The following is a 23,059-nucleotide window of genomic DNA, read 5'->3' as shown; positions in this document are numbered from 1 at the left end:
TGTTCTTATTTCAGTTTCCAGGAGTGTATAAAACGCATTTTGCGAACTTTCTAGGCAGCTTGTTTCATAATCCCCGAAGCGGTAGGGAGTCCCAGGTTTACGTTGTTTCGAGGGATAGGATTTACTCCCAGTGAAGAGTCGAGGATGTCACTTCGTCCCTATATTCCTTTCCCTTCTTTTTCATATATGATTTTTCTTTTGGGACATTAAAATTAAATGAATAAATAAAATATTATCGTACCTAATACAAAAATGTCATAAATGTACAATGTTTCCTTCCCGCTGCCTATCTCTTATCCTGTCAGGAGACGGGGACACCGTGGACAGGCCACCAAGTACGACCCCTGCCCTCTCTGCCCCCTGACCTACAAAAAGTTAAAAAAAATTTCTTTTTTTTTTAAAAAAAAAGAGTGAAAATCTCATTCTGGAAACATCCCCCAGGCTGTGGTTAGTCCATGTCTCCGCAATATCCTTTCTTTCAGGAGTGCTAGTTCTGCAAGGTTCGCAGGAGAGCTTCTGTTAAGTTTGGAAGGTAGGAGACGAGGTACTGGCAGAAGTAAAGCTGTGAGGACGGCGCGTGAGTCGTGGTTGGGTAGCTCAGTTGGTAGATCACTTGCCCGCGGAAGGCAAATGTTCGGAGTTCGAGTCTCGGTCCGACACACAATTTTAATCTGCCAGGAAGTTTCATATCAGCGCACACTCCGCTGTAGACTGAAAATTTCATTCTATTAACATGTCTACCTCGAAAAGGTATGGGATGATGGAAATGAAAAAGAACAACGAGAAAGTACAGACTGTTCAGTCAGTTTATAAGACAAATTAGAAATAAATGTTTTATTATTGTTTACACTATTGTGTTAAGTTCTCAAAGGATTATGACGTATTGACAACTCTGGCAGGCGTAAATGTTTTAAACATTGTTTCGGTTAGTGAAGGCGAGGCGAATACTGCAGCCGCATGTCGGCTGCTGGGCGGACAGACCGTTAGTCCATGTGGAACACGTTCATCTCGTTATTCATAAGCTGCATCTAATGCAGCACTTAAAATGTAAACTGATATCAAGATCACGGTCCATATACGATGCAGTGAAAGTGCATCAGGCATGTTTATGATCCATAATTATTGCTCCATATACATTTCAGTTTGTAGGGGAGCTGTAGCAGGCTTTAAGAATAACTTACTACGTCTTTTTGGCTTTCAGTTATATAGACAAAAAGAATCGGCCATAGGGCATTATATGAAACATTTTTCGTGATCAACCTGTTCTACCTTACTGTTAAACTATCATTATAGCTCCATTGTATACGAACATTGAAAAATGATAAAAATGTAATAAGGATACGCTCTATGAATTTCTGAGGTGATTTGTAGAATAAATGTGTCGTTGTTTAGAACGAAAAGTGCTAAATTAGAGTTGGATGCTGGACATAAAGGTGAGCTCTGCTAAGCGCCAGGTCGTTTTCATCGATATACACTGAAGCGCCAGAGAAATTGGTATAGGTATCCGTATTCAGTTACAGAGATACATAAACAGGCAGAATAAGGCGCTGCTGTCGGCAACGCATAAGTAAAACAAGTGTTTGGAGCAATTGTTTGATCAACTAGAATGGCAGGTTATCAAGATTTAAGTGTGTCTGAACTTTGTGATATTGTCGGCGTACGAGCGATGGGACACAGCATCTCCGAGGTAGCTATGGAGTGCAGACGCTCCCGTATGACCATTTCGCGAGTAGACCGTGAATACTAGGAATTCTGGGAAACATCAAATCTTCGACATCGCTGGGTCCGGAAAAAGGTCCTGCAAGAACGGGAGCAACGACGGCTGAAGAGAGTCGTTCAACGTGATGAAAGTACAACCATCCCGCAAATTGCTGCAGATTTCGATACTGGACCATCAACAAGTGTCAGCGTACGAACCATTCAACGGAACATAATCGATGTGGGCTTTCGGAGCCGAAGATCGTTTGTGCACGCTTGATGAATGCACTATACAAAGCTTTATGCATCGCCTGTGCCCGTCAACACAGACATTGGACTGTTGGTGACTGTAAACATGTTGCCTGATCGGGCGAGTCTCATTTTGGACATGTACGCATATGTAGACAACCTCATGAATCCATGGACCTTGCATGTTAGTAGGGGACTTTTCAAGCTCTGCAATGATGTGGGGCTGTGCAGTTAGAGTGATACATCTAGATACGATACATCTAGACACGACTCTGACAGGTGACACGAACGTAAGCATCCCTTTTTGATCACCTGCATCCATTGATGTCCATTGTGCAATGCGACGGATTTGAGGAATTCCAGCAGGACAATGCGACTCCTCACACGTCCTGAATTGCTACGGAATGGCTGCAGCGACACTCTTCTGAGTTTAAACATTTCTGCTAGTCACCAAACTGCGCATTCATGAACATTATTGAGCATATCTGGGATGTCCTGCAACGTGCTGTTCAGAAGAGATCTCCTCCCCCACGTACTCCTACGGATTTAAGGACAGCCCTGCAGGATGCATTGTGTCAGTTCCCTCCAGCACTACTTCAGAAATTAGTCGAGTCCATGCCACGTCATGTTGCGGCACTTTTGCATGCTCTCGGGTGCCCTACACGATATTAGGCAGGTGTACCAATTACTTCGACTCTTCAGTATATGTGGTCTTGTTGCGATGCAGTAGAAGACGTACACCCCTAGGGAAGTTGTGAAATATACCTGATGACTGTGAGGAAGTAAAAACAGCCGCATCATCTCTTGTTTGGTAACAATGTCGCCATTCTTTCTATTGATCATGCTGCCACCTAATGCTTTTGTGCACATTCTACTGCATACAAACGAAGCACCACAAGTGTAATTAAGTGAAGACATTATAACAACTTTTTATGATTTGCAAATGACTTTTTAACTAACACATGTCAATTTTACGTTTCTCAGTGGTGAGCTGGTAAAGTTTTAACTGTCATTATTACCGAGTTCAGATTTAAACTTTGAGACTGCGTAAACCATCACTGGCCAAGTAGCCAATTAATTGATTTACATTATTTGTATTCTCAATTCAGACTAAAACATTTGAATTAATGTACAATTTTAGTTACGTAAACTCAAAGTTCTTCGCATGTTGGATCAGTTTCATTGTCGCTTTCACGTTGAAGCATAGTGAGCGAGTCTGAAATATTTTTCGTTATGAATGAAGCATGTGTTTAGAGATACTTGTGTACAAGTGCATGACTTTCCGTTCATTACTAATTTCACTACGCCGAGATCTTAACACATCACTAAATCCAGCACTTCTAATTTGCTAAACATATAAGCGTGGTTTCAATAATTAGTGCTGAATAATACTTAATCTTTGTTACTGGATAGCACATAAAGCTGACAGAGAGACTATTTGTGGAGATTAGCTCCATATTTTTTCGAGGGTCAGATGAGTGGAGCCTTACACCTAACCAGTTAGTCAACTGATGCGTACTGTTGACAAAAATTAGATAAAAATCTATGCAGTGACGAAATCTTTTTTATAGTTTCTCTTTGTATTCTTGTTCTATACGTTTCAAATATTTTCATATATGTGAGGGCTCTTCTTGGTCAAACATCGTGCGACTACGATGAATCAAGGTAACTCCAATCATTCCAACAGCAGGTCAAACTAGGCTTCCCTATCCTGTAATCTACCAAACAGAAATTGTTATACGGTTTCAACAGCTGAGGCAATAAGAGGTGATACATCAACACATGAACAAACTCCTATGTTGTCGAAAGAAGAAAACATGTTCAAATGTGTGTAAATTTTGTGGGACTTAAGTGCTAAGGTCATCACTCCCTAAGCTTACACACTATTTAACCTAAATTATCCTAAGGACAAACACATACACCTATGCCCGAGGGAGGACTCGAACCTCCGCAGGGACCAGCCAGACAGTCCATGACTGCAGCGCCTAAGAACGCTCAGCTAATCCCGCGCGGCTCGAAAGAAGACTTTCAAATACACAGTTAAGGCAAACATTATCACCGCAGCCCATCGTGCAATCGAGTGCTGCCTAATACACTGAAGAGACAAAGGGGGTGGTACAGGCATTCGTATTCAAATACTGAGATATGTAAACAGGCAGAATACGGGGCTGCGGTTGGCAGCGCATATATGAGACAAGTGTGTGGCGCAGTTATTAGATCGGTTACAGTTGCTACAATGGCAGGTTATCAAGATTTAAGTGAGTTTGAATGTGATGTTATAGTCGGCGCACGAGCGATGAGACAGAACATCTCCCAGGTAGCAATGAAGGGATTTTCCCATGTGACCATTTCACGAGTGCATCCTGAATATCAGGAAGCCGGTAAAACATAAAATGTGGGACATCGCTGCGGCCGGAAAACGATCCTGTAAGAACGGGACCAACGACGACTGAAGAGAATAGTGAAAGAAGTGAAAGAAGTGCAACCCTTCCGCAAATTGCTGCAGATTTCAGTGCTTGTCCTTTTAACAAGTGTGAGCGTTCAAACCACTCAAAGAGTCATCATCGAAATGGGCTATTAGAGTCGAAATCCCACTCCTATTCCCTCGATGATTGCACCACACAAGACTTTACGCCTCCCCTTTGCCCGTCAACACCGACATTGGACTGTTTATGACTGGAAACATGTTGTGTGGTCGGTCGAGTCTCCTTTCAAATTGCATAGAGCGGACGGACGTGTTCTGGTATGCAGGCAACCTCATGAATCGATGGACTCTGCTTGACAGCAGGGGAATATTCAAGGCTCTGTAATAGTGTGAGACGTGCGCGGCTGGACTGATATGGAACCCATGATACGACTAGATACTAATCTGACTGGTGCCACGTACACAAGCACCCTGTCTGATCATCTGTATACGTTAGTGCCCATCGTGCATTCCAACTGACTTGGGCAGTTCCAGCAGGACTATGCGACACCCCACACGTCCTGAACTGCTACAGACTTGGGAAACACCAGCAGGAGAATGCGACACCCCACGCGTCCTGCATTCCTACAGAGTGACGCCACTCCTCTTTGATTAAACACTTCTGCTGGTAACCACATAAGCAGTGTTGAGCATGTTTGGGCTGACTTACAACGTGCTAGTCTGAAGAGATCTCTTCCCTGTCGTACTCTTACGGATTTAAGAACAGCCCTGCAGGATTCATGGCATCATTTCCCTCCAGCACTAATTCAAACATTAGTCAAGTCCACGTCACGTCGTATTGCGATACTTCTGTATTCTCGAGAGTGCCCAACATGACATTAGGTGGTGTATCAGTTTCTTTGGCTGTTCAGTGTTGACTTGGGCAGATGTGAAATGGTAAGAAAGGTATAAAAAATAGCTGTGAGCACTATGGGATTTAACATCTGAGGTCATCAGTCTCTTAGAACTTAGAACTACTTAAACCTAACCTAAGGACATCACACACATCCATGCCCGAGGCAGGATTCTAGCCTGCGACTGAAGCGGTCACGCGGTTCCAGACTGTAGCGCGTAGAACCGCTTGGCCGGTTGAGGTCATCTGTCTCCTAGAACTTAGAACTACTTAAACCTAACTAACCTATCACACACATCCGTGTCCGAGGCAGGATTCGAAGCTACTACCGTAGCAGTCGCACGGTTGTGGACTGAAGCGCCTAGAACCGCTCGGCCACAACGACTTGCTAAGAAAGGTATATAAGCGGATCACAGACAAATAAGGATTGATTCTAGTGGTGATATGGATAGCCAGTGGGGGAATCTACTAGTATAGGCGACTCTGATACAGGACAAACAAACTCGGAAACAACGAAGCTTGTCGGCAGTTCGCGTACTACTGTCGTGGTCGCCAGCGGAATGTGGCTGACGCTCGACAAGTTGTTAGACTTCCACACCTCTCCCCAGATCAAGGGGGTTGGAAATATGGCCGCTATGTAAAGAAGAACAAGTGGTAATCTGTACCAGATCGGATGACAGGAGCATAGTCCTGGGAAAGACACAAGTGCTGCGGCGTACTCCGTTGAGCTCACACTGCCGAACATGGCACTCCACGGGAGATGACGCCATGTCTTTCCATACTGAATCAATGACATCATGAGTTATGATTACATTGGACATGGGATTTAGAGAGACAGAGTTAGAATCAATTTAGGGAGTCGCCTGGTCGAATCACTTAATCACTTACTTTACTCGTGCACCAAGTCGATTGTTGTGTGCGAACACGATATCATTCAGGAGAAAAGCTGCTCGAAACATCAACTGCACCACGAGTGCAAGCCAGTGGGGGCAGCATTGCTCGATAATTCAAAAACAGTCTTAATCGCATTTATTATTATTGTTATACCTCCAACCGGTTTCAACCCGACGTAGGGGTCATCCTCTGGGCATGTACACCATTGGTCGATTATACAGTTTCCTGACGTTGTGCAGACAGGAGTGACACCACCAGCAGTCGACCAATGGTATAAACGCCCAGAAGATGACCCCTAAGTTGGGTTGAAACTGATTGGCGGTATAATAATAATAATAATAAATGCAATTAAGTCTGTTTTTTAATTACTGATTAATCGTACCACTCGCTGCTTCATCTCCACAACCATGTTGTCCAAAAAGCATCGCTCGAAACAGGATAATCTTCTGGGACCTGTGATAGTACTGGACGACGCCATGGACACTTTTGTGGACCTCCAGCTCCCTTTCATGCTTGATGTAATCCTCGACAGCATTTTCCAGCAGGATAACTGGCCATGTCATACGGTCAGAGTCATGTAGACTGATTTGTGAACTCCAACAGTGAACCCACACTGAAGCCTTGGAGACCACATTCGCCATTCTGATGTCCATCACATAAGGGACACAACCGGGCGCCTGACCAACAGTTATTAAGCAGATGGTTTTCATGTTCTCCTATTTAGTGTGATCAGAGTGCTTTGATTGACCTTGGAGAGAAATTATTGAAGTTTAATTGACGAAAACACGCTGAAAATATGCACACCGAGAAAAAAATGGTACCGGCAGGAGTCATCGACCTAATCTCGTGTAATTCCAGTTCTAACCTCGGTAAGGTTCTCACTACGGAGAGGAAGGTCCACATATACGACATATCCATCTGAACCTAATACTTATGATTTGCACTAAGGCCTGACCAATTCATAAGTAACAGAGAAACGAAATAAAAATTGTAGCCATACATTAACAAATTCCATTACATGCGAGTGGTATCAAACAAAAGTAGAACTAAACGGCGTCGAACCGGCTCTGCATGCAACTATTGTGCGCAAGGCGGTGCAGGAGATAAAAATTTTCATGCTCCTCATACGTTATCGCAAATAAAACAACGTTGGTAACAATTGTACAGTATGTCTAGCTGTACCTGTCCATTTACAAGATTGACAAGAGAGAGAGCATTAACAGTCGAAATCTTTTATCTCATCATTACCGAATACCACAACTCATTATTGTGGTCCCATTATTATCATTCCTCTTGTGACTTTCATCGCTATACAATAATCACCTCCAGGCTTTTACATGTATTTCAGTCTCCAGGCATACACATTGATATTGCCTTTGTATGTCATTTTTGGTCATCTATCCACTTTGGTCATCTATCCACTTTCGTTATCAGGAGAAAGAAAACTGGCGTTCTACGGATCAGAGCGTGGAATGTCAGATCCCTTAATCGGGCAGGTAGGTTAGAAAATTTAAAAAGGGAAATAGATAGGTTAAAGTTGGATATAGTGGGAATTAGTGAAGTTCGGTGGCAGGAGGAACAAGACTGTTGGTCAGGTGACTACAGGGTTCTAAATACAAAATCAAATAGGGGTAATGCAGGAGTAGGTTTAATAATAAATAAAAAAATTGGAGTGCGGGTAATCTACTACAAACAGCATAGTGAACGCATTATTGTGGCCAAGATAGACACAAAGCCAATGCCTACTACAGTAGTACAACTTTATATGCCAACTAGCTCTGCAGATGATGAAGAAATTGATGAAATGTATGACGAGATAAAAGAAATTATTCAGGTAGTGAAGGGAGACGAAGATTTAATAGTCATGGGTGACTGGAATTCGTCAGTAGGAAAAGGGAGAGAAGGAAACATAGTAGGTGATTATGGATTGGGGCTAAGAAATGAAAGAAGAAGCCGTCTGGTAGAATTTTGCACAGAGCATAACTTAATCATAGCTAACACTTGGTTCAAGAATCGTAAAAGAAGGTTGTATACATGGAAGAATCCTGGAGATACTAAAAGGTATCAGATAGATTATATAATGGTAAGACAGAGATTTAGAAATCAGGTTTTAAATTGTAGGACATTTCCAGGGGCAGATGTGGACTCTGACCACAATCTATTGGTTATGACCTGTAGGTTAAAACTGAAGAAACTGCAAAAAGGTGGGAATTTAAGAACATGGGATGTGGATAAGCTGAAAGAACCAGAGGTTGTAAGAGTTTCAAGGAGAGCATAAGGGAACAATTGACATGAATGGGGGAAAGAAACACAGTAGAAGAAGAATGGGTAGCTCTGAGGGATGGAGTAGTGAAAGCAGTAGAGGTAAAAGTAGGTAAAAAGACGAGGGCTGCTAGAAATCCCTGGGTAACAGAAGAAATATTGAATTTAATTGATGAAAGGAGAAAATATAAAAATGTAGTAAATGAATCTGGCAAAAAGGAATACAAACGTCTCAAAAACGACATCAACAGGAAGTGCCAAGTGGCTAAGCAGGGATGGCTAGAACACAAATGTAAGGATGTAGAAGCTTATCTCACTAGGGGTAAAATAGATACTGCCTACAGGAAAATTAAAGAGACCTTTGGAGAGAAGAGAATATCAAGAGCTCAGATGGCAACCCAGTTCTAAGCAAAGAAGGGAAGGCAGAAAGGTGGAAGGAATATATAGAAGGTTTATACAAGGGCGATGTACTTGAGGACAATGTTATGGAAATGGAAGAGGATGTAGATGAAGACGAAATGGGAGGTAAGATACTGCGTGAAGAGTTTGACAGAGCACTGAAAGACCTGAGTCGAAACAAGGCCCCCGGAGTAGACAACATTCCATTAGAACTACTGACGGCCTTGGGACAGCCAGTCATGACAAAACTCTACCAGCTGGTGAGCAAGATGTATGAGACAGGTGAAACACCCTCAGACTTCAAAAAGAATATAATAATTCCAATCCCAAAGAAAGCAGGCGCTGACAGATGTGAAAACTACCGAACTATCAGTTTAATAAGTCAGAGCTGCAAAATACTAACGCGAATTCTTTACAGACGAATGGAAAAACTGGTAGATGCGGACCTCGGGGAAGATCAGTTTGGATTCCGTAGAAATGTTGGAACACGTGAGGCAATACTGACCTTACGACTTATCTTAGAAGAAAGATTAAGAAAAGGCAAACCTACATTTCTAGCATTTGTAGACTTAGAGAAAGCTTTTGACAATGTTGACTGGAATACTCTCTTTCCAATTCTAAAGTTGGCAGGGGTAAAATACAGGGAGCGAAAGGCTATTTACAATTTGTACAGAAACCAGATGGCAGTTCTTAGAGTCGAGGGGCATGAAAGGGAGGCAGTGGTTGGGAAAGGAGTGAGACGGGGTTGTAGCCACTCCCCGATGTTATTCAATCTGTATATTGAGCAAGCAGTAAAGGAAACAAAAGCAAAATTTGGAGTAGGTATTAAAATTCATCGAGAAGAAGTAAAAACTTTGTCAGAGACAGCAAAGGACTTGGAAGAGCAGTTGAACGGAATGGAAAGTGTCTTGAAAAGAGGATATAAGATGAACATCAACAAAAGCAAAACGAGGATAATGGAATGTAGTCAAATTAAATCGGGTGATGCTGAGGGAATTAGATTAGGAAATGAGACACTTAAAGTAGTAAAGGAGTTTTGCTATTTAGGAAGTAAAATAACTGATGATGGTCGAAGTAGAGAGGATATAAAATGTAGACTGGCAATGGCAAGAAAAGCGTTCCTGAAGAAGAGAAATTTGTTAACATCCAGTATAGATTTAAGTGTCAGGAAGTCGTTTCTGAAAGTATTTGTTTGGAGTGTAGCCATGTATGGAAGTGAAACACAGAAGCTTTCGAAATGTGGTGCTACAGAAGAATGCTGAAAATTAGATGGGTAGATCACGTAACTAATGAGGAGGTATTGAATAGGATTGGGGAGAAGAGAAGTTTGTGGCACAACTTGACTAGAAGAAGGGATCGATTGGTAGGACATGTTCTGAGGCATCAAGGGATCACAAATTTAGCATTGGAGGGCAGCGTGGAGGGTAAAAATCGTAGAGGGAGACCAAGAGATGAATACACTAAGCAGATTCAGAAGGATGTAGGTTGCAGTAGGTACTGGGAGATGAAGAAGCTTGCACAGGATAGAGTAGCATGGAGAGCTGCATCAAACCAGTCTCAGGACTGAAGACAGCAACAACAACACATCCACCTTCCGTTACAACGTCGTGTCCTTCTTTTCATATCTGCTGGAATCTAACTGATATCACTCGAATGTGGGCTGAACTCCGACACCAGTTCACAGTAATGGACACGCTGTTGTACAGGATCTGTTCAGACAACGTTATCGAAGGTACTTTTAACACATATAAATTAAATCCATTTGACAAACATACAGTGACGAATTCAGAAAGCGAGCTGTTCTATCAAGTTTGACATGGTGCCCCAATACAGTGTGTTAAAGGAGGTACGAGCACGTGGAATAGATTCACTGATATGTGAGCAGCTCGAAGATTTCTTCTGTTATAGAACAAAGTACGTTGTGCTGCACGGTGGATGTTCAGAGATAAGGGTATCGTCTGGAGTGACCCAGGGAAGTGTGTGGTAGGGCATATATGCACTACTGGCCATTAAAACTGCTACACCACGAAGATGACGTGCTACAGACGCGAAATATAACCGACAGCAAGAACATGCTGTGGTATGCAAATGATTAGTTTTTCAGAGCATTCACACAAGGTTGGCGCCGGTGGCGACACCTACAACGTGCTGACATCAGGAAAGTTTCCAACCGATTTCCCATATACATACAGCAATTGACCGGCGTTGCCTGGTGAAACGTTGTTGTGATGCCTCCTGTAAGCAGGAGAAATGTGTACCATCACTTTTCCGACTTTGATAAAGGCCGGATTGTAGCCTATCTCGATTGCGGTTTATTATATCGCGACATTGCTGCTCGCGTTGATCGAGGTCCAATGAATGTTAGCAGAATATGGAATCGGTGGGTTCAGGAGGGTACTATGGAACGCTGTGCTGGATCTCAATGGCCTCGTATCACTAGCAGTCGAGATGACAGGCACCTTATCCACATGGCTGTAACGGATCGTGCAGCCACGTCTCGATCCCTGAGTCAACAGATGAGGATGTTTGAAAGACAGCACCCATCTGCACGAATCGTTCGACGACGTTTGCAGCGGCATGGACTATCAGCTCGGAAATCATGGCTACGGTTATCCTTGACGCTGCATCACAGACATGAGCGCCTGCGATGGTGACTCAACGACGAACCTGGATGCACGAATGGCAAAAAGTTATTTTTTCGGATGAATCCAGATTCTGTTTACATCATCATGATGGTCGCATCCGTGTTTGGTGACATCACGGTGAACGCAGATTGGAAACGTGTATTCGTCATCGCCATAGTTGCGTATCACCCGGTGTGATGGTATGGGGTGCCATTGGTTACACGTCTCGGTCACCTCTTGTTCGCATTGACGGCACTCTGAACAGTGGACGTTACATTTCAGATGTGTTACGACACGTGGCTCTACCCTTAATTCGATCCTTGCGTAACCCTTCATTTCAGCAGGATAATGCACGACTCCATGTTGCACGTCCTGTACGGGCCTTTCTGGATACAGAAAATGTTCGACTGCTGCCCGGCCAGCACATTCTCCAGGTCTCTCACCAACTGAAAACGTCTGGTCAATGGTCGCCGAGCAACTGGCTCTTTACAATACGCCAGTCACTACTGTTGATGAACTGTGGTATCGTGTTGAAGCTTCATAGGCAGATGTACCTGTACACGCCATCGAAGCTCTGACTCAATGCCCAAGCATATCAAGGCCGTTATTACGGCCAGAGGTGGTTGTTCTGGATACTGATTTCTCAGAATCAATGAACCCAAACTGCGTAAAAATTTAATATGTCAGTTCTAGTATAATATATTTGTCCAATAAATACCCGTTTATCATCTGCATTTCTTCATGGAGTAGCAATTTTAATGACTAGCAGTGTATATAGTTTGTTGGGCAAGGTGGGTAGCAATCTGCGGTTGTTTGCTAATGATGCTGTTTGATGCTGTTGTGCACGGAAAAATTTTGAAGTTGGGTAACTGTGACACGATACACCATGACTTAGACAAAGTTGGTGTGACGAATGGCAATATATAAGTCAGTGCTGATGAATAGGGAAAAAGGACCTGTAACGTTTGGTTAGATCATTAGTAGTGTCCTGCTTCACACAGTCACGTCTTTTAAAGAGCTGGACGTAACGTTGCATACCAATATAGAATGGGAGGAACTTGTGAGAATTGTGGTAGGAAAGTCGCATGGTGGACTTCAGTTTACTGGGAGAACTGTAGGAACGCGTGGTTCATCTGCAAAGGAGACAGCAAATACGACGTTAGTGTTTGGGCTCCGTACCAGGCTGGATTAAAGGAATACACCGAAGCAATTTTGTTACTGGTAGGTTGGAACAACATGCAAGTGTTATGGAAGCGCTTCAAATGGGAATCCCTAAAGGAATGGTGACATTCTTTTCGAGGAGCATTACTGAGAAGATTTAGAGAAACAGCATTAGAAGCTGAGTGTTGCCTTATGTATACTTTGCGCCTATGGACCACAAAGACGACATACGAGAAATTAGGGTTCATACAAAGGCATATAGGCAATCGCTTTCCCTCATTCAGTTTGAGAGTGTAACAGGAAAGTAAGTAACAGAGTAACCAGTACAATCTGGCATGCACCGTACGTGGGCTTCCCCCGCCTTAAGGTGGAAGTAAATACACTCCTGTAAATTGAAATAAGAACACCGTGAATTCATTGCCCCAGGAAGGGGAAACTTTATTGACACATTCCTGGGTTCAGATACATCACATGATCACACTGACAGAACCACAGGCACATAGACACAGGCAACAGAGCATGCACAATGTCGGCACTAGTACAGTGTATATCCACCTTTCGCAGCAATGCAGGCTGCTATTCTCCCATGGAGACGATCGTAGAAATGCTGGATGTAGTCCTGTGTAACGGCTTGCCATGCCATTTCCACCTGGCGCCTCAGTTGGACCAGCGTTCGTGCTGGACGTGCAGACCGCGTGAGACGACGCTTCATCCAGTCCCAAACATGCTCAATGGGGGACAGATCCGGAGATCTTGCTGGCCAGGGTAGTTGACTTACACCTTCTAGAGCACGTTGGGTGGCACGGGATACATGCGGACGTGCATTGTCCTGTTGGAACAGCAAGTTCCCTTGCCGGTCTAGGAATGGTAGAACGATGGGTTCGATGACGGTTTGGATGTAATGTGCACTATTCAGTGTCCCCTCGACGATCACCAGAGGAGTACGGCCAGTGTAGGAGATCGCTCCCCACACCATGATGCCGGGTGTTGGCCCTGTGTGCCTCGGTCGTATGCAGTCCTGATTGTGGCGCTCACCTGCACGGCGCCAAACACGCATACGACCATAATTGGCACCAAGGCAGAAGCGACTCTCATCGCTGAAGACGACACGTCTCCATTCGTCCCTCCATTCACGCCTGTCGCGACACCACTGGAGGCGGGCTGCACGATGTTGGGGCGTGAGCGGAAGACGGCCTAACGGTGTGCGGGACCGTAGCCCAGCTTCATGGAGACGGTTGCGAATGGTCCTCGCCGATACCCCAGGAGCAACAGCGTCCCTAATTTGCTGGGAAGTGGCGGTGCGGTCCGCTACGGCACTGCGTAGGATCCTACGGTCTTGGCGTGCATCCGTGCGTCGCTGCGGTCCGGTCCCAGGTCGACGGGCACGTGCACCTTCCGCCGACCACTGGCGACAACATCGATGTACTGTGGAGACCTCACGCCCCACGTGTTGAGCAATTCGGCGGTACGTCTACCCGGCCTCCCGCATGCCCACTATACGCCCTCGCTCAAAGTCTGTCAACTGCACATACGGTTCACGTCCACGCTGTCGCGGCATGCTACCAGTGTTAAAGACTGCGATGGAGCTCCGTATACCACGGCAAACTGGCTGACACTGACGGCGGCAGTGCACAAATGCTGCGCAGCTAGTGCCATTCGACGGCCAACACCGCGGTTCCTGGTGTGTCCGCTGTGCCGTGCGTGTGATCATTGCTTGTACAGCCATCTCGCAGTGTCCGGAGCAAGTATGGTGGGTCTGACACACCGGTGTCAATGTGTTCTTTTTTCCATTTCCAGGAGTGTAGATGAGGGATATCCCTCTCTCCTACCCCAAAACCACTTCCCTGGAAATGTGTTTAAAATAACCTTTGACGAAACGTGTTCACAATGTTTAGGCCTTCTTGGATGAACAGGATGTGTCTCAAGCGGAAACTACACCAACATTCCCTTGGCTGCAGACCCTCACCTGAACATTCCTTAACTACCCACTTCGCTCCCTTTCCGCACGCTCGTGAGAGTTTCGGACATCAGCGGCCGGTACTCTGCCAACGCTGTTATGAAGATCCTCACCAAACTTGTCGTCTGGGAGTGGAGCCAGCGCTCATATTACCAGCTGGACACCGTCTTATTTACAGCCAGCCAGTGTCAGTTAGACCGTCAATGATAGCCGCTCGAGATCTTGCTGCTAATAAAGCGAGTACACCGTTCGTTTATTAGATATTTTTACGAGCTTTAAACAGGACCGACTTATTTTCAGTTATTTGTGTAGTTACTAGGATATTTTTGTAATTCCTTGCATGTTTCAGTGATTACTAGGAACAACCTTTCATTTTGAAAACAGTGTAGCGTACAGTACCACAGTTGCTATTGACCCATGTACCAAGCCTCGTATCGCACAGGTCTTTGTTTGTGGTGCTTAGAAGAGCTCAGTGTCGGTTACACAGTCTGTGACAGAGCCTCTCGAGTTGGTGCTGCTAATAAGCCGAGTGCACCATTCGTATATTAGATATTTTTACGAGTTTAAAATAGGAGCGAATTCAGCAATGTATTGGCACAGTGATTGCTGTGTACAGATGCGAGCTGGGTTGGTGACCCTTCACTCACTGCCCCAGGCAGTGTTGGCTTCCATTGCATAGCTTGGTGCTGTTGCCAAGGGGCAACACTGAGGGGGGTCAGATGCGGGGATGCGAGGGACGTTGAGCACGATCCACGTGTCCCCCGGTTGGTCCACTGCTGTGGTCGCCCCGGGTACTGCCAGCACTGAGGTTGACCCCAACCGTGTCGAGTGGGAGATCATTCCAAAGTCTGGTGGCAGCTAAAGACTTTCCGAGGGGTCGATCGTAGGAACCCTCCAGTTCGTTTGACGGACAGGTTTCGGGCGTTATCTGTGACTTACGATGTCTCTGAGCTGGATACAGTCATCCACTCTGATCCTGAGGAAGCTTCTCGGCCCGCAAGCTCTGGGCATTCACAAAGGGTGGGTTCGGTGGCAGTTGGGAGCTCCAATGTTAGGTGCATAATGGGGCCCCGTAGGAACATAGCTGGCAAGGAGGGGAAGGAAGCCAGTGTGCATTCCGTGTGCATACTGCTGGGAGTATTACCGGATGTTGAAGGGGTGCATCAGGATGCCATGAAAAGTACAGGGTGCAGCCAAGTGCAGGCGGTGGCCCATGTCGGTACCAATGACTTGTGTCGCTTTGGATAGGAGGAGATTAGTTTCGGGCAGCTAGCGGAAATGGTAAAGACTTACCGTATTGATTGCGAAGATTAAGGCAGAGCTTACCGTCTGCAGCATCGTCGGCAGAACCCACCGTGGTCCTTTTGTGCAGAGCCGAGTGGAGTGTTTGAATCAGAGGCTCAGGCGGTTCTGTGACTTTGTGGGCTGCTGACTCCTTGACTTGCGCTACCGGATGGTGGGTTTCCAGGCTCCGCTAAATAGGTCAGAAGTCCATTACACATTGGAAGTGTCTACACGGATAGTGGGGCCTACGTGGAAGGCACTGGGCGGTATTTTAGGTTTTTTAGGTTTGAGGGCCTTTGGAAACCACAGAATGGGCGTCCGCCTAAAAGAGGGGGCAGGTAAAATACAGTAAGGTAGATACAGAAACGATAGGTATTGTAGTTGTAAATTGTCCTAGCTGTGTTGGGAAAGAACCAGAGCTCCAAGCCCTAATAGGAAGCACTGAGGCTCAAATATAGATATGGAAAGCTGGCTAAAGCCGGAAATTAGTTCAGACGAAATTTTTCAAACGATCTAACATTGGTCAGAAAGGATAGATTAAATGCAGTTGGTGGAGGAGTGTTTATTGCTGTCAGAAGTAGTTTAGCTTGTTGTAGAATTGAAGTAGACAGTTCCTGCGAAATAGAATGGGTAAAGGTTATAGTTGACAATCAGACTAAACTATTAATTGGATCGTTTTACCGACCCCCGGGTTCAGAAAATATAGTTGATGAACAGTTCAAAGAAAAGTATGCATAAAATTTCGACCTAATTTGTCCTAAATGCTTTCTCAGAAAATTAATTTGAATAATTAGTTCATGAGTGCACTCGAATGGTAAATGGTTACGAAATAAACCAATAATCAATCAATAATCAATCAATAATTCTGGACAAATAGTGAGGTATCATGACGAATACAGGGATCAGCGACAACAAGGCAGTTACTGCTAGGCTGAATGCCGTAACACCCACAAACATCAAAAAGTTAAGCAGAGTTCATCTACTTAAAAAGCTGACAAAAGTGCTCCAAACGCCTTTTTAACGAGACAGTCTCCTCTCTTTCCGATATGATCACCTATGCGTAGAAAAGAATGATTTCAAAGAGATAGTCTCGACGGCAATTGAGACAGATATACCACATAGCTTTATAAGTGATGGCACTGGTCCCCCATGGTACACAAAACGGGTCTGACCGCTGTTGCAGAAGCAACGAAAGAAGCATACCAAATTTAAAAGAACGCAAAATCTCCAAGATTATCAAAGTTTTGCCGTAGTTAGAAATATAGCCCTTACCTCAATGCGAGATGCTTTTAATAATTTCCACAACAAAACTCTGTCTGAGCATCTGGCAGAACACCCGAAGAGATTCCAGTGATACATAAAGCACAGCAGTGGCAAGACGCAATCAAAACCTCCACTTCGCGACAACAACGGTAAAGTAACTGAAGACAGCGCCACTAACGCAGAGTTATTAAATACGGTTTTCCGAGAGTCTTTCACCAAAGAAGACGAAGTAAATATATTCCTGAATTCCTATCAAAAACAATTGCCAAGACGAGAAATGTAGAAGTAGATACCCTTGGTGTAGCAAATCAGCTTAATGCAGCCAAGGCCTCCGGTCCAGATTGTATACCAGTCAGGTTCCTTTCAGAGTATGCTGATGCCATATCTGCATATTTAGCAATTATATACAACCGCTCGCTCACAGCAAGTTACGTACCTAAAGACTGAAATATAGCTCAAGTCCCACAAATACCAATGAAGGGAAATAGGAGTAATCCTCTTAATTACAGACCCATATCACTAACTTCGATTTGCAGTTGGGTTTTGGAACATGTACTGTGTTCGAACATCATCAATTTCCTCGAAGAGAACGATCTATTGACACATGGTCAGCACGGATTCAGGAAACATTGTTATTGTGAAACACAACTAGCTCTTTATACTCATGAAGTAATGAGTGCTATCGAAAGGATATGTAAAATTGATTCCATAATTTTAGATTTTCAGAAGCCTTTCGACTCTGTACCTCACAAGCGTTTCTAACTAGTATTGCCTCAGCCGTGCGACTGGATTCGTGATTTCCTGTGAGAAAGGTCACAGTTCGTAGCAATAGACGGAAAAGTTTCGAGTAAAACAGAAGTAATATCCGGCGTTCCCCAAGGAAGTGTGTAGGCCCTCTGTTGTTCCTGATCTACGAGTATATTAACGACGTAGGCGACAATCTGAATAACCTTCTTAGACTGTTTGCAGATGATGCTGTCATTTACCGTCTTGTAAAATCACATGACCAAAACGAATTGCAAAATGATTTAGATAAGATATCTGTATGATACAAAAAGTGGCGACTGACACTGAATCAAGAAAAGTGTGAAATTATTCGCAATGAATACAAAAAGAAATCCGCAAAATTTTGATTACGCGGTAAGTCACACAATTCTGAAAGCTGTAAATTCAACTAAAAACTTTGGGATTACGATTACAAATAACGTAAATTTTAACGGACACATACATGGGTAGAGCGAATCAAAGAGTGCGATTTATTGTCAGAACACTTAGAAGTTGCAACAGATCTACTAAAAAGACTGCTTACACCACACTTGCCCGCTCTACTCTGGAATAATGATGTGCGGTGTGGGATCCGTATCAGGGGGGACTGATGGATTACATGGAGAAGTTCAAAGAAGGGCGGCTCTTTTGTATTATCACGAAATAGGGAAGACAGTGCCACAGACATTATTCGTGAATTGGAGTGGCAATCATTAAAACAAATGCGTTTTTCGATGCGACGGGATCTTCCCATGAAATTTCAATCACCAGTTTTCTCCTCCGATTGAGAAAACATTCTGCTGAAGCTACCTACATAGCGAGAAATGATTATCAGGATAAAATAAGAGAAATCATAGCTCGCACAGAAAATTTATGTGCTCGATTTTACCACGCGCCGTTCGAGAGTGCAACGGTAGAGAGATAGCTTGAAAATGGTTCCTTGAACCCTCTGCCAGGTACGTAATTGTGAATAGCCGAGTAATCACGTAGATGTTGATGTTATAGACCGAGACTCCTTTACTCGAACCCAGAATGGCCGTAAAAGGTCTGGAACTTGCTGTGGACGCTCTCTGTAGCCCCACACTTGAAGCCTTTGCTTTGTTAATGGTCAAAGAGTTTTACCACGTTCAAAAGAGATAAAAGTCGACACGGGTCAATACCAGAGAATTTCTGTGGTGCATTTACTATCACTTTTGCTTGAAACACACCTCGTCGCTCTTATCTCATTTCCATAGCGGTCATAGGTACGACTTCCACTCCAGTGTGTTTCCTAATCTACTTGACTTTGTGCCTTTCTATTTTTATACTTGTCGTTATGATCCTCTAACAGTGATTGCAGAATTGCCCGTAACACATGGATGATTTATAAGCTTAAAACGCCAAGCCTCATTGCCATAAATCAAAGCTTGTACGGCTATAGGGAATAAGAATTGACCAAAATTCAAAACTACGGAAATATCTTCCCACTCAGTAAACGTCTTTCCCCTTACAACGTGTTTCGAATTTTCTGGAACATCATTTGCATTATTTTCGTTGAATGTGATTCAGGCGAGTTACTTGTAAATGCATAAATTCTATAAAACGTTACGTGTTTCTAAGAAGGTATAAGGATCCAGACAATCTGGTGCCTTGAAACACGACAAAAAAGAACAGCTGTCAATACTTTGTTATTTCACGCTTGATATATTTACTGAGTATATGTATGAATGTCATTCTTAATCGATGAAACTCTTTGGAATTGGAACTCTGTGTGGTATGTGTTTTCAGTGAATTGCGATAGTAGTCTTGAGTACCTTGCTCTATCGAATGATTCGGAAAAAGTGAAGAAATTACCTGGACGATAATTATTTTGAAGTGTACACTCACTTTCCTTATACATATGGCCTTTGTGGCCTAAGAAGAAAGTATATCCAATTCACATGGACCAGAATCTATGTACATAATTCAGACGAGTGATGGTTACTCGTACGCTGCCTAGTAAGTTCCTTCCTTAATTCTAGTTTCATGTTTCCACTCGTATTTCCTATTCTTCTGTATGTGTTGAAAATGTACACTCTTTTAGTATGAGGTGAATATCTTAAAACTACAGGAAAATCCGTGCTGAATTCCTCATTGGCCAACTTGTCTTAGAGCTTCTGCACATTTTTATCTTGTTGACGCTAGAAAAATCTAAGTAAATAATTTAAGAAATTAAAAGAAGAAAGGAGTGCAATCAAACAGCTCTTCCAGTTCATACTGGTTTCATTATAGTATAGCTGTTTCATTAGCTCGGGGAACTGAGTAACCCGTCTGTTAGCATGTTCACTTACTTTTTCCAGTCAGTTGCCACGTTAACTTTGTATCCACTAGTTCAGGGTAGCCTCGGTTGGGATCATAATCGTGTAGTGTCTTTTAATATTAGTATTCCAAAGCATGATTATACAATTGTGTTCTCCTTTTCGTACTTCACTTATATATTTGATTTTGGCTGTTTTCAACTTAATTTATTTACTTTCCAGGCTCCACATTTTACAATTACATCATACAGTTACACAACATTCTACTTTAAAACTGTTTTCAGTATCCTTATTTTTTCAATGATAAATTTATTTCGCTTTAGACAGTTAACTGTATCTATTCATCCTCCTTTCCTGCACCTTATTACGCAATTTTGTTTCCATGACAGAAATATAGCTTCAGATATTTGGACCAGGGTAGAAAATCTAAACGGAAACCAGAGTGCAAGCCATGTTGCCAATCACTTCAGCGGACCGAACTGACCCAATAAGCAACTGTCAATATTTTATTGTATACAAATCAATTCCTACAGCTCAGACTGTACTGACACAGGCGCCTTCATAAACAACAAGTCGTGCGAAGTCTTATATCGTCAGTTGCAAATATTAGATAGAAATTTCCTTCGGGGCTTGTCTGTGAAATTTATGTACTGTTTGGGGCGCCCTGCTAAACCCGCAGGACAGCACAGGTAGTTTAATGGGGCCAAAATAAGCGGCTGCCAGTTACACTGGAACATACAACCATTTCTTTGATCAAACATTACAAGAGCCAAGAAAATTCAAAAAAAGAACACAGCTTTAGTTTTGGAACTTAACCCTCTAACGGTAAGGTTGGGGTTGGATCCGACCCCAGCGAGTCTGTTTTGTTTATAACTGCCCACTCCCTTTTCTGAGAGCGCTGTGGTTCCAGCCACCGTACCAGCCAGTCGTCCCGAGAACGCCAGTCTGGTGAGGGGTCTGCAGCTACCCTCTCTATCCGAAACCTACCTTACCCGCGCTCGGGTTGGATCCGACCCCACCTTACTGTTTACGTCACACTTATTAGTTTCTTTTGTGGGGAGGATTCAACCACGTATTGATGTTTATATTACATCTAAGTTTTAATACTCTTCTAGTATCTTACTAAAATGGCGCATCAACTCCTTAGAACTCTTGAGGAGCTATACAAGGGAGTTTCTCCGACAGGAGGTTGAGTCAGAGGATGGCGAAAATATCGATGCAGAAAACCGTTCAGAAACCACCTATTACATTATGTGTACAAAGACATTTATTACTGAGAACTTTATATTTCGAAACTGCTGACACTATAATTATTTTCTACAAGTAGTTGCTCATTTAGTTCCTATCTGTAGAATTTCTAAAGCACTCAAGTTTCTAGTTGTTTGCTGAATCTATTGATTTTTACTATGTTTTCAACAATTTTATAGAGAATATTTCTATTAAGGTATTTTTTGTAATCAAATTCCTATTTTTTTCCAAAGTACTTTATATTCTTACTTATTGACAATAAAAAAAACTTATTATAACAAATATTAAATGTGAAACTTCCTGGCAGATTAAAACTGTGTTCCCGACCGAGACTCGAACTCGGGACCTTTGCCTTTCTCGGGCAAGTGCTCTACCATCTGAGCTACCGAAGCACGACTCACGGACGGTACTCACAGCTTTACTTCTGCCAGTACCTCGTCTCCTACCTTCCAAACTTTACAGAAGCTCTCCTGCGAATCATGCAGAACTAGCACTCCTGAAAGAAAGGAGTACCGGGCGTGATTCGTGCTTCGGTAGCTAGATGGTAGAGCACTTGCCCGCGAAAGGCAGAGGTCCCGAGTTCGAGTCTCGGTCGGGCACACAGTTTTAATCTGCCAGGAAGTTTCATATCAGCGCACACTCCGCTGCAGAGTGAAAATCTCATTCTTGAAACATCCCCCAGGCTGTGGCTAAGCCATGTCTCCGCAATATCCTTTCTTTCAGGAGTGCTAGTTCTGCATGGTTCGCAGGAGAGCTTCTGTAAAGTTTGGAAGGTAGGAGACGAGGTACTGGCAGAAGTAAAGCTGTGAGTACCGGGCGTGAGTCGTGCTTAGGTAGCTCAGATGGTAGAGCACTTGCCCACGAAAGGCAAAGGTCCCGAGTTCGAGTCTCGGTCGGCCACACAGTTTTAATCTGCCAGGAAGTTTCATATCAGCGCACACTCCGCTACAGACTGAAAATCTCATTCTGGAAATATTAAATGTGTTTAATTGATAATAAAACATTTTCCCATTATTCATTTTTTATTTTACCCCGAAAAATCGATATTTGGAGGGTGGGGTCTGATCCAGCCCCACCTTACCGTTTATGTCAGGAAACTTCACCTTACCGTTTGAGGGTTAGTTAGCGGCTGAATGGGCCATACAGTCTCATGTCTTAAAGACAAGACCACTTTAATTTGAAACGGCTCAAAGCCGATAACTTAAAGCTCAACCAAAATCATAAATTCAAAAGGCAAAGCCTCATATTAAAACAGTTTCTTAATTAGGCTGAAGGCCCAAAGAATCTGACACTCTAAGAGCAAAAACCTTAAACTGAAAATCGGCTGAAGGCCCAAAACTTAAGACTCAATAACATAAATTTTAAAAATGCCAAAGGCTTTATGTAAATCAGTTATTATACTAGACTGAAGGCCCAAACCATCTGACACCTTAAGGACGAAACAACCTTAATCTAAAAAACGGCTACAAGCCATACAAGAACAAACAACAAGAACAAATAAGACAAGTCAGTACACCCAAGGGCGCTCTGAAATTCTGAGGGTCTGCCTGGCATTCAAACACTAACGCTCGCTTAGGCTTGTTTCATATCTACGCGGCAGCCGGCAGCCGACACCGCTAACCGGTTGTGTGGGCCACGAGCTTACGGGCCGCTTCACACCCA

Source organism: Schistocerca gregaria, chromosome 7 (assembly GCF_023897955.1).
Source record: "Schistocerca gregaria isolate iqSchGreg1 chromosome 7, iqSchGreg1.2, whole genome shotgun sequence".
Taxonomy (NCBI): domain Eukaryota; kingdom Metazoa; phylum Arthropoda; class Insecta; order Orthoptera; family Acrididae; genus Schistocerca; species Schistocerca gregaria.
The sequence above is the reverse complement of the archived record's forward strand: the minus strand, read 5'-3'. Positions refer to the sequence as shown.